Source organism: Furipterus horrens, unplaced genomic scaffold (assembly GCF_987537825.1).
Source record: "Furipterus horrens unplaced genomic scaffold, mFurHor1.1.pri manual_scaffold_6, whole genome shotgun sequence".
NCBI classification, from domain to species: domain Eukaryota; kingdom Metazoa; phylum Chordata; class Mammalia; order Chiroptera; family Furipteridae; genus Furipterus; species Furipterus horrens.
In genome coordinates, this window is record NW_028327176.1 from 59,496,847 (window position 1) to 59,510,027 (window position 13,181).

Here is a 13,181-nt window from a genome sequence, read left to right on the forward strand (position 1 = left end):
AGGAATCACAATACCTGATATCAAACTATACTACAAGGCCACGGTTATCAAAACAGTCTGGTACTGGCATAAAAACAGACATATTGATCAATGGAACAGAATAGAGAGCCCAGAAATAAAACCAGGTTGATATGGTCAACTAATATTTGACAAAGGGGGAAAGAACATCAAATGGCGTGAAAAGAGCCTCTTCAACAAATGGTGTTGGGAGAACTGGACAGGGACATGCAAAAAAATGAAACTAGACCACCAACTCACACCATACACAAGAATAAACTCAAAATGGATCAAAGACTTAAATGTAAGCCGTGATACCATAAAAGTCCTAGAGGAAAAAATAGGCAGGAAAATTTCAGATATCTCACATAGCAATATTTTCACTGATATATCTCCTAAGGCAAGGGAAATAAAGGAAAGAATAAACAAATGGGACTACATCAAACTAAAAAGTTTCTGCTCAACTAAAGAAAACATCAGCAAGATGAAAAGGAAACCAACCATATGGGAAAATATATTCGCCAATGACATCTCAGACAAGGGATTGATCTCCAAAATATATAAAGAACTCATACGACTCAACACCAAGAAGAGAGACAACCCAATTAAAAAATGGGCAAAGGACCTGAACAAACACTTCTCCAAAGAAGACATACAGAGGGCCCATAGTCATATGAAAATATGTTCAACATCACTAGCCATCAGAGAGATGCAAATAAAAACCACAATGAGATACCACCTCACACCAATCAGAATGGCCATAATCAACAAATCAACATACAACTTGTGCTGGAGAGGATGCGGAGAAACAGGAAACCTGGTGCATTGTTGGTGGGAATGCAGACTGGTGCAGCCACTATGGAAAACAGTTTGGAATTTCCTCAAAAAACTAAAAATGGAACTGCCTTTTGAACCAGCAATTCCATTACTGGGATTATATCTGAAAAATCCTGAAACAGCAATTCAAAAGAACCTATGCACTCCAATGTTCATAGCAGCACTATTCACAATAAGCAAGTGCTGGAAACAACCTAAATGCCCATCTCTAGATGAGTGGATCAAAAAACTGTGGTACATTTACACAATGGAGTTCTATGTAGCAGAAAGAAAGAAGGAACTTCTACCATTTGCAACAACATGGATGGAACTAGAGAGAATTATGCTTAGCGAAACAAGCCAGGCAACGAAAGAAAAATATGTTATGCTGTCACCTATTACAGGAAACTAATGAACAACACAAACAAATGAGTAAAATTGAACCAGAGGTATGTAAACAAGGAGTAGACTAACAGTAACAAGGGGGGAGGTGGGAGGGAGAAAAGGGGGTAAGAAGGGGAAGTGTCAAATCAAAGAACATGTATAAATGACCCACAGACATAGACAACTGAGTGGGGACTGAATGTGGGGGAAGGGAGGAGCAGGATACAGGGAAGCAAGAGGGGGAAATAAAAGTGAGACAACTGTAATGGAAAAAAAAATTTTTTTACTGGGGGAAAATGAAAATATGAAGAATGGAAATGCCAGTTCAGTGGTTATTAGGACAAAGATTTTCCGTCACGTTGTATATTTTTCTGCCTATTTGATCTCTCCAGAGTTTGGCATTCTAAACAAGTAAGTAATGACTTAAGTTTCTTTGCATAGAACTAATAAGACCAGTTGTTAATAGAGGTTCCTTTTTCTGACCAAGCCTTTGACTGGAATGTCAAGCCTAAAGGAGACATGCTTGGGCTCAGGTTGTTACCAAAAAGCCCTAAGGAACTGGGAATGACTTTCAAAGGTAATAAAAGCCCGTGAAATAAAAGGCCTGCTGCCATGGTTGGTTGTGCGGTCCACAGAAATCTCTCCAGGGAAGGAACGAAGGTTGTTTTCCTGAAAGATGGATAGAAGGGACCTTAAGGCACAATGGAAAACCAGAAAGACTTGGAAAGGACAGGTGTGTACAGGCAAGGATGAATGCCAGGTATGTGGCCCAGCATCTGTGCCCTGAAGAGCTGACTGAGGGCCACCCTAAATGTTCCTTGGGTAAGTTCCAGCAAAAGAGAACTAAAGATCATAAGTGATTATTTGCTGCTCTTGTTATGTTTATGCAAATGAACAGGATAAATTAAAAATGGACTTAATGTAGTCCCTTTAAAGACAAGGAGAGTAATCTTAGGGACAAAAATCATTATTCAAGGAAAATCACAATGATCAGTGGCAGACTGTAAAGTAGGGCAGCTAACCGTCTTAAAAGTTTCTTCTCATTTAAAAAATGGTTTCACTTGAAAATTAAACCATATCTGTGATATCACCAAAGAGATTCAAGTTGCAGGCAAGTAGAATGTCAAGTGCCTTGCAACTGGATGTCTTCCCAATAAGACAGTCTTACAGATTTAGAGACTTTTTTGTTGGTTATGTTACATAAATTAACATGTGTTTTCTGTTTTCAAAGGGCATAAGCCTATGACCGCATTACCTGAGTGATTGTCTGTACGCATAAGCCTCAATTAATCCTCTCTGCAGCGCTGCCTCCTGATACTCAACAGTTTGGCTGAACTAAATGGCTGGGTTGGTGAAGAATGGGGTGGCCTGTCGGCTTCACTTTAAAACTGATTTCTCTTTTCTATCCTAATGGCTTGGACAGAAAGGGCCCAGAGGTCTGAGAGGGGGGAAACATAAACTATTTCCCTCAGCTGAAACTAAATATAATGGGCAAAAGGGTTTTGGACAAGCGAGATGTGCCTAGCACATCTTCCTCCAAAGAAGCCGCCCCCCCCTTTTTCTTCTCCTAATGTGGAACATTGAAAAATTAATCCCTGCCTTTTGTCACCTAGTAGTTATGGATAGAATGATGCTTTTTAACCCTTTCTGCCAAATCTGTTGCCCCCAGAACACAACAAGGATGCCAGCCTGCTAAACCAAGCACGCCGTTGTCCGGAGACAGCCAACTGACCTGGAGTCTGCACGATCCTTCCCCATGTGGGAAGGCCACCCTCCCCTCCACACCCCCACTATTATTAGGGATTTCTGGACCCAAGGGTAGGTAGGACGACGACCATGTCCAGCTTGAAGCAGCTAGAGGAGCTTGAGACCTTCGCCCATTGTCCTTTACAAGATTACAAAGGGTCTTAATATCTGTGAGGGAGGGATAGTTATATTTTACGAACCATGGGTGTGGACTTGGGGGGGGATGCTGGGGGAGGGAGATACTGGGTGGAGGGGAGTAAAGGGGAAAAATTGGAACTACTGTAACAACATAATCAATAAAATATACATTAAAAAACAAAAAAAAAGAAAAAAAGAAAAAAAATGGAAAAAAAAAAGAGAGAGAGAGAAAGAATCATGCAAGTCCAGGAAGCACAGAGGGTCCCAAAGAAGATGAACCCCAACAGGCCCACTTCAAGACACATCATAATTAAAATGCCAACATTCAAAAACAAAGAGAGAATCCTAAAAGCAGCAAGAGAGAAACAACTAATAACATACAAGGGAGCTCCAATAAGGCTAGCATCAGATTTCTCAGCAGAAACACTACAAGCCAGAAGGGAATGGCAAAATATATTCCAAGTAATGAAAAACAAAGGCCTACAACCAAGAATACTCTACCCAGCAAGGCTCTCATTCAAAATGGAAGGTGAAATAAGGAGCTTCCAAGACAAAAGAAGGCTAAAAGAATACATCTCCACCAAACCAGCATTGCAAGAGATGCTAAAGGGTCTGCTTTAAGAAGATGAAGAAACAGAGAGAGACAGAGAGGAACACGAGTACAAAGGGGGAAAATTAAAATGAATAAGTACTGAAAGAAAGAAGGAACTTTCACCATTTGCAACAACATGATTGGAACTAGACAGAATTCTGTTTAGCGAAATAAGCCAGGCAACAAAAGAAAATTACCTTATGCTATCACCTGTTACAGGAAACTAATGAACAACACAAACAAATGAGCAAAATTGAACCAGAGGTATGTAAACAAGGAATAAACTAACAGTAACAAAGGGGGAGGTGGGAGGGAGAGAAAGGGTAAGAAGGGGAAGGGTCTAGTCAAAGAACATGTATAAATGACCCATGGACATGGACAACTGGGTGGAGACCGAATGTGGAAGAAGGGGGGGCAGGGTGCAAGGAAGCAAGAGGGGGAAAAAAGTGAGACAACTGTAATGGAAAAACAAACAAACAGAAAAATTTTTAGTGGGGGGAAAAAATAAAAATATAAAGAATAGAAATGCAAGTTCAGTGAATATTAGAAGGACAAGGATTATCCTTCACACTGTATATATTTTCTCCCTATCTGATCCCTCCAGAATTTTGCATTCTAAAGAAGTAAGTAATGACCTAACTTTCTTTGCATAAAACTAATAAGACCACTTGTTAATAGAGGGTTTTTTTTTTTTTTTCTTTCTTTTTTAACTAAGACTTTGGGGTCTGCTGCATGGGCAACAGCAGACCCTCCATATCACCCTGCCCAGGCTCTGTAGCTTCATCACAAGATGTTGATTCAACACGGGAGGAGACAGATACCGTGTCACTCTCGAGTCCGACTGCACAGCCATTCTCGGCGGTGCAGATAGACTCTTAAGAATCTACACTATCGTCTCTCGAGATGAACGGCTGCCGACGACGACGACGACTAAGACTTTGACTGGAATGTCATGCCTAAAGGAGACATGCTTGGGCTTTGGTTGTTACTAAAAAACCCGGAGCAACTGGGACTGACTTTCAAAGGTAATAAAAGTCCACGAGATAAAAGGCGGTCCATAGCAATCTTTCCAGGGAAGGAATGAAGGTTGTTTTCCTGAAAGATGGCTAGAAGGCACCTTAAGGCCCAATGGAAAACCAGGAGGACCTGGAAAAGACAGGTGTTTACAGGCAAGGTTGAATGCCAGGTATGTGGCTCAGCTTCTGTGCCCTGAAGGGCAGACTGAAGGTCACCCTAAATGTTCCTTGCGTAAGTTCCAGCAAAGCAGAACTAAAGATCATAAGTGATCATTTGCTGCTCTTGTTGTGTTTACGCAAATGAACAGGATAAATTAAAAATGAACTTATTGCAGTCCCTCTAATGACAAGGAGGGTAATCTTAGGCAGAAAAATCGCGATTCAAGGAAGATCACAATGCCCAGTGGAAGAATATAAAGTAGTGCAGCTAACCGTCTTTAAAGTTTCTTTTCATTTAAAATTTATTTTCATTTGAAAGTTAAACTATGTCTGTGGCATTATCAAAGATGTTTAATTTACAGGCAAGAAGAATGTCAAATGCCTTGCAACTGGATGTCTTTCCGATAAGACAGTCCTACAGATTTAGAGACTTGTATGTGGGTTATGTTACATAAATTAACATGTGTTTTCTGTTTTCAAAGGGCATAAGCCTACGATCTCATTACCTGAGTGATTGTCTGTACATATAGGCCTCACTTAATCCTGTCTGCATTGCTGCCTCCTGAGACTCAATGGTTTGGCTGAACTAAGTGGCTGGGTTGGCAAAGAACGGGGTGGTCTGTGGGTTTCACTTTAAAACTGGTTCCTCTTTTCTATCCTAATTAAAAGAAAAAGAAAAAACAAAAACAAAAAACAAAATAAATGTGAAATAAGAAGTTTCTCAGACAAAGGAAGACTAAAAGAATACATCTCCACCAAAGCAGCATTGCAAGAGATGCTAAAGGCAGTGTTATAAGAAAAAACGAAGAAGAAGAAAAAAAAGAGGAGAGGAAGAGAGGTACAAAGGGAAATGAATAAATACACGTCAATAAAAACCTTAAATGTAAATAGATTAAATGCTCCAATTAAAAGACATAGGGTAACAGAATGGATCAGAAAACAGGACCCACATATTTGCTGTCTACAAGAAACACACCTCAAAACAAAAGATTTACAGAGACTGAAAGTAAAGGGATATAAAAAAATATTCCAAGCAAATGAACCTGAAAAAAAAAATCTGGGTAGCAGTCCTCATATCAGACAAAATGGATTTCAAAGCAAGGGCAATAAAAAGAGACAAAGAAGGACATTTCATAATACTTAAAGGAAGAATCCATCAAGAATATATAACACTGATAAACATATGCACCCAACATAAGAGCACCCAAATACATAAAGCAAATACTAGAAGACCACAAGAAGGATATTAACAACAACACATTCATTATCAACAATAGAGAGATCATCCAAGCAAAGAAACATCAAGGATATACAGGCATTGAACAACACACTAAACCACGTGGACTTAACTGATATATATATAGAACTTTTCACCCCAAAGAAGCAAAATATACATTCCTTTCAAATGCACATGGGGCATTTTCAAAGATAGACCATATGATAGGACACAAAACAAGCCTCAACAAATTCAAGAAAATTGAAATCATGTCAAGCATCTTTTCAGACCACAATGCCTTGAAACTAAAAATCAACCTCAGGGAAAAAAATCAAAGACACCCAAACTCATGGAGAATGAATAACGTGCTATTAAATAATGAATGGTTTAACAATGACATCAAAGAAGAAATCAAGAAATTTCTAGAAACTAATGATAATGAGCACACAACAGCCCAAAACCTGAGGGACACAGCAAAAGCAGTCCTAAGAGGGAAGTTCATAGCAATACAGGCATATCTGAAAAGGATAGAAGAATCTCAAACAAAAAACCTAACCATAAATCTACAAGAACTAGAACAACAAAAACAAACAAAGCCTAGGGCCAAAAGAAGGAAGGAAATCATCAAGATCAGAGCAGAACTAAATGACATGGACCCAAACAAACAATCTAAAAGATCAACAACATTAGAATCTGGTTCTTCAAAAAAATAAACAAAATCGACAAGCCTCTAGCAAGTCTAATCAAGAAAAAAGAGAGAGAAGACCCAAATAAACAAAATCAGAAATGAAAGAGGAGAAATCACAACTGATACCACAGAAATACAAATGATAGTTAGAAATTACTAAAGACAACTGTATGACAAGAAATTTGACAATCTAGAACAAATGGACAAATTTCTAGAAACATACAACCTTCCAAAACTGAATCAAGAAGAAGTGGAAAGTCTCAACAGACCAATAACAAAGAAGGAAATTGAAACAGTAATCCAAAATCTCCCTGCACACAAAAGCCCTGGACCGGATGGCTGCACAGGCGAATTCTAAAAAACATTTAGGTAAGAACTAACTCCTATCCTCCTCAAACTATTCTGAATAATCCAAGAAGAAAGAAAAATCCCAAACTCTTTCTATGAAGCCAGTATTATCCTAATCCCAAAACCAGGTCAAGACAGAACAAAGAAAGAAAACTACAGGCCAATATCACTGATGAACATAGATGCTAAAATCCTCAATAAAATATTGGCAAACAGGATCCAGCAATACATCAAAAAGATCATACATCACGATCAAGTGGGCTTCATTCCAGGGATGCAAGGATGGTTTAATATTCGCAAATCAATATATATAATACATCACCTAAACAAAATGAAAGACACAAATCACATGATCATATCAATAGATGCAGAAAAAGCATTTGATAAAGTACAACACCCATTTATGTTGAAAACACTCAGCAAAATGGGAATAGAGTGAGCATACCTTAACATAATCAAGGCTATATATGAGAAGCCTGAAGCCAACATCATACTCAATGGACAAAAACTAAAAGCATTCCCCCTGAATTCAGGAACTAGACAAGTTTGTCCACTCTCTCCGCTCCTATTCAACATAGTGTTGGAAGTCCTAGCTATAGCAATCAGACAAGAAAAAGAAATAAAAGGCATCTAAATTGGGAAAGAAGAAGTAAAACTGTCTTTATATGCAGATGAGATGATAGTATACCTAGAAAGTCCTATAAGCTCCACTAAAAGACTACTCAATATAATAAGTGAATTTGGCAAAATAGCAAGGTACAAAATCGTCGTCGGAGCCGTCCGTCTCGAGAGACGATGGTGTAGCTTCTTAAGAGTCTATCTGCACCGCCGAGAATGGCTGTGCAGTCCGACTCGGGAGTGACACGGTATCTGTCTCCTCCCGTGTTGAATCGACATCATGTGATGACGCTGGAGTGTCCTCTCCAGTGAAGCTGAAGCTACAGAGCCTGGGCAGGGTGATATGGAGGGTCTGCTGTTGCCCATGCAGCAGACCCCCCCTCTCTTCGCAGCTGAAGGGTCCAAGGGAAAGACGGAGTCAATACAGCTTGGCTTCAGGTGCGCCGCAGGAGTTGCCGGTGTTGACTACAACGTCAAACCGCCTTAGGGACTCCGGCTCCGGATTTTCTGTCGGGCTTTACTCCCTTAGCCTTTCCCCTGAAGAGGTATGCCGCAAGGCAGCGGAGGTTTTTTGGAGTCAGAGTTTTCCTTCTCTGATGTGCCCTGACTGGAAGATCGAATCAGCGACACTTAGCTCGTAGGACGACGCTCAATCCACTGAGCCAAACAAGCCAGGGCTTGGGGTACAAAATAAATATACAGAAATCTAAGGCATTTCTGTACACCAACAATAAAATATTAGAGACAGAGACAAAAAAGAAAATACCGTTTACTATAGCAACAAGAAAAATAAAGTACCTAGGGGTAAACTTAACGAAAGAGATAAAAGACATTTACTCTGAAAATTACATAACATTGAAGAAAGAAATTAAGGAATATACAAATAAATGGAAGCAAATACCATGTTCTTGCATGGGAAGAATCAACATCATCAAAATGGTCATACTACCCAAAGCAATTTACAGATTCAATGCAATCCCTATTGAATTATCAATGACATATTTCACTGACCTAGAACAAATACTCCATAAGTTCATATGGAATCAAAAAAGACCCCGAATAGCAAAAGCAATCTTGAGACAGAAGAACACAGCAGGAGGAATCACAACACCAGATATCAAACAATACTCCAAAGCCACTGTTTTCAAAACAGTCTGGTACTGGCATAAGAATAGACATATAGATCAGTGGAACAGAACAGAGAGTCCAGAAATAAACCCAGGCCTCTATTGTAAACTAATATTTGATAAAGGAGGAAGAAACATAAAATGGAGTGAGAAGAGCCTCTTTAACAAATGGTGCTGGGAGAACTGGATAGGGACATGCAAAAGAATGAAACTAAACCACAAACTTATACCACAAACGAGAATAAACTCAAGATGGATCAAAGACTTAAATGTAAGCCATAACACCATAGAAGTCCTAGAGGAAAACATAGGCAAGAAAATTTCAGATATCTCATGTAACAATTTCTTCACGGATACATTTCCTAAAGCAAGAGAAATAAAGGAAAAAATAAACAAATGGGATTACATCAAACTACAGAGTTTCTACTCAGCAAAAGAAAACATCATCAAGATGAAAAGGAAACCAACCATATGGGAAAACATATTTGCCAATGACATCATAGACAGGGGACTGATTTCCAAAATATATAAAGAGCTTATACGACTCAACATCAAGAAAACAAATAACTCAATTAAAAAATGGGCAAAGGACCTGAACAAACACTTCTCTGAAGAGGACATACAGAAGGTCCATAGGCACATGAAAGAATGCTCAACATCACTAGCCATCAGGGAGATGCAAATAAAAACCACAATGAGATACCATTTTACACCAGTCCGAATGGCCATCATCAACACATCAACAAACAACAAGTGCTGGCGAGGATGTGGAGAAACAGGAACCCTACTGCACTGTTGGTGGGAATGCAGACTTGTACAGCCACTATGGAAAACAGTATGGAATTACCTCAAAAAATTAAAAATGGAACTGCCTTTTGAACGAGCGATTCCACTTCTAGGATTATACCCAAAGAATCTTGAAACACCGATTCAAAAGAACTTATGCACCCCTATGTTCATTGCAGCACTGTTTACAATAGCTAAGTGCTGGAAACAGCCTAAGTGCCCATCTGTAGATGAGTAGATCAAAAAACTGTGGTACATTTACACAATGGAATACTATGTAGCAGAAAGAAAGAAGGAACTCCTGCCATTTGCGACAACATGGATGGAACTAGAGAGAATTGTGCTTAGTGAAATAAGCTAGGCAAAGAAAGCAAAATACCATCGTCGTCGTCGTCGGCAGCCGTCCGTCTCGAGAGACGATGGCGTAGCTTCTTGAGAGTCTATCTGCACCGCCGAGAATGGCTGTGCAGTCCGATTCGGGAGTGACAATCCCTGCCGCACTTGGTACAGGTGAAGGCAGATGGCTGTTGTTGCTCCTGCTGACGCTGCTTCCGCCTCGATCTTTTCTGGACCGCCTCCTCGTTGCGCGCAGCCTCCGCACGTGACGTACCTTGCCTGACCGCGAGCCTCCAGGCTAGGCGGTCGTCTGCTTGAACTTCCCATGTGTTGAGATTGATGGAGCATTGTGTCATGTCCTTTTTGCAGATGTCTTTGAACCGCAGTTTTGGGCGCCCTGTCATCCTCTTGCCTTCTGCTAGCTCGCCGTAGAGGAGGTCTTTGGGGATACGACCTGCATCCATTCTTTTGACATGGCCGAGCCACCTGAGGCGTCTCTCGCTAAGAACTGCATGCAAACTGCTCATATTGGCTCGCTTCAGCACCTCGGTGTTCGGGACCTTATCCTGCCAGGAGACATGCAGGACGCGTCGCAGGCACCTCATGTGGAAGCTGTTGAGTTTCCTTTCGTGCCTTGCGTAGGTGGTCCACGTCTCGCTGCCATAGAGGAGAGTGCTGAGTACGCAGGCTTGGTAGATGCGCAGTCTGGTTTTCTCAGTGAGGCTGGAATTGTTCCACGCTCGCCGGTTCAGTCTGGCCATAACTGTGGCTGCCCTGGTGATTCTCCGGTTGACCTCCAAGTCGACTGACAGAGAGCTCGAGATGGTGGACCCGAGGTAAGTGAAGTCGTTGACAACCTCCAGGGTGTATCCGTCGATGGTGATGCATGGGGGAGTCCCTGTGCCTTGAGCCATAACATTCGTCTTCGTCAGGCTGATGGCTAGTCCGAACTCCTTGCATGTGTGGGAAAGGCAAGTGACTAGCTGCTGGAGTCCCTCTTCAGAGTGTGATGTCAAAGCTGCATCGTCGGCGAAGAGCATCTCACGGATGAGCACCTCTTTGACTTTGGTCTTGGCTCGTAGACGGGCCAGGTTGTAGAGCTTGCCATCGGATCTGGTGTGAATGAAGACACCCTCGCTGCAGTCCTTAAAGGCGTATTGGAGGAGCATGGAGAAGAAGATTCCAAACAGCGTAGGCGCGAGGACGCAGCCCTGCTTTACTCCGCTGCTGACTGGGAAGGCCTCAGAGGTTGCGCCGTTGTAGGACACCGTGCTGTGCATGTTGTCGTGAAAGGACATGACCACAGCAAGCAGATGTGGTGGACAGCCAATCTTCCGTAGCAAGCTGAAGAGTCCGCTTCGACTGACCAGATCAAACGCCTTCGTGAGGTCAATAAAGGCGAGGTAGAGTGGTTTATGCTGCTCGTGACACTTCTCCTGCAGCTGGCGTAGGGAGAAGATCATGTCCACTGTTGATCGGCCAGCTCTGAAGCCACACTGGGACTCTGGGTAGACGCGGGAAGCAAGGGTCTGCAGGCGGGCAAGAGCGACCCGGGCGAATACTTTGCCGACGACGCTGAGGAGAGAGATGCCCCGGTAGTTGTTGCAGTCGCTGCGGTCTCCTTTGTTCTTGTACATGGTGATAATGTTGGCGTCTCTCATATCCTGGGGGATGTAACCCTCCTTCCAGCAGAGACAGAGTAGATGGTGGAGCGACTGTAGCAGGACTGGTTTCCCGCTCTTTAGGATTTCTGGAGGGATTCCGTCGCTTCCTGGTGCTTTCCCGCAAGCAAGGCGGTCGATGGCTTTGCCGAGCTCTGCCGCAGTAGGTGGGGTGTCTAGCTCCTCCATGACTGGTAGGTCTGGGATGGCTTTAAGAGCAGTGTCACGGTGTTCTTCGTTGCGTACAGCTCGAGGTAGTGCTCGGTCCACCGCCGCATTTGCTGTTCCTGGTCAGTGATGACCTCACCTGTCTTGGACTTAAGGGGGGCGATCTTGGAGGGGATTGGGCCTGTTGCCTTCTTGATACCCTCATACATTCCTCGTGCGTTGCCTATATCGGCGGCTTCCTGAATGCTTCTGCACAGGTTTAGCCAATAGGTGTTGGCACAGTGGCGGGCGGTCTTCTGGACTTTGTTCCTGGCAGCCCGTAGAGCTTGAAGTGTACTGGGAGTGGGCGTGGCCTTGTAAGCCAGTAGGGCCTTCCTCTTAGCCTCGATCACGGGTTCCATTTCTTCCCAGTGAGCCTCGTACCAGTCAGCGTTCTTCCGCTCTTTCTTCCCGTAAGAAATAATGGCGGAGTTGTATATGGCGTCGCGGAGACGTGGCCAATTGGATTCGATAATGTCATCTGCCGCCACTCCCTCGCCGAGTGCATCTTCCATCTTGTTGATGAATTGCTGGGTCTTAACTGGGTTGCTGGCACAACTGGTGTTGATGCGTGGGCGACCCTTCATCTTGGAGTGGTGCAACCTCTTCGGCATTATGCACACCTTGCTTACCACGAGGGCATGGTCCGTGTCGCAGTCTGCACTGTGGTAGCTGCGGGTGAGGAGGGTGCTGCCAATATCCGTTCTTCTGGTGATGACGAGGTCAAGCTGGTGCCAATGGCGGGAGCGGGGGTGCCTCCATGACACCTGGTGGATCTCTTTGCACTTGAAGAATGTGTTTGTCACGCACAGGCCGTGGTGACACGAAAGCTCAAGCAGTCGCTGACCATTCTCATTGATCTTTCCTCTCCCAAAGTTTCCAAGGCAGGTGGGCCAGGCCATGTGGTCGGCTCCTACTCTTGCGTTGAAGTCTCCAAGGAGATAGAGAGCGTTACTTCTGGGAATCTTGGATAACGCTTCGTCCAGTGCATGGTAGAACTGTTCTTTCTCTTCGGTGGTGGCGCAGAGGGTTGGGGCATACGCGCTAAGAATGCTGACTGGGCCGAAAGTTGTTGACAATCGGAGGGTAAGTAATCTCTCTGTGCCTCCTGTGGGTGGCTCTATGGAGTTAACAAGCGTGTTCTTCACAGCGAACCCAACACCGTGCTGTCTTGGTTGGTCCGGAGACTTCCCTTGCCAGTAGAAGGTGTAGTTGGTTTCTCTGATAGTTCCGTTGTCGGCCAACCGGGTCTCCTGTAGAGCCGCAATGTCGATGTTTAGTCGTGCCAGTTCCCTATCGATGACAGCGGTTTTCCTGGCACCCTTGCTCCACGGAAGGTCTGCAGT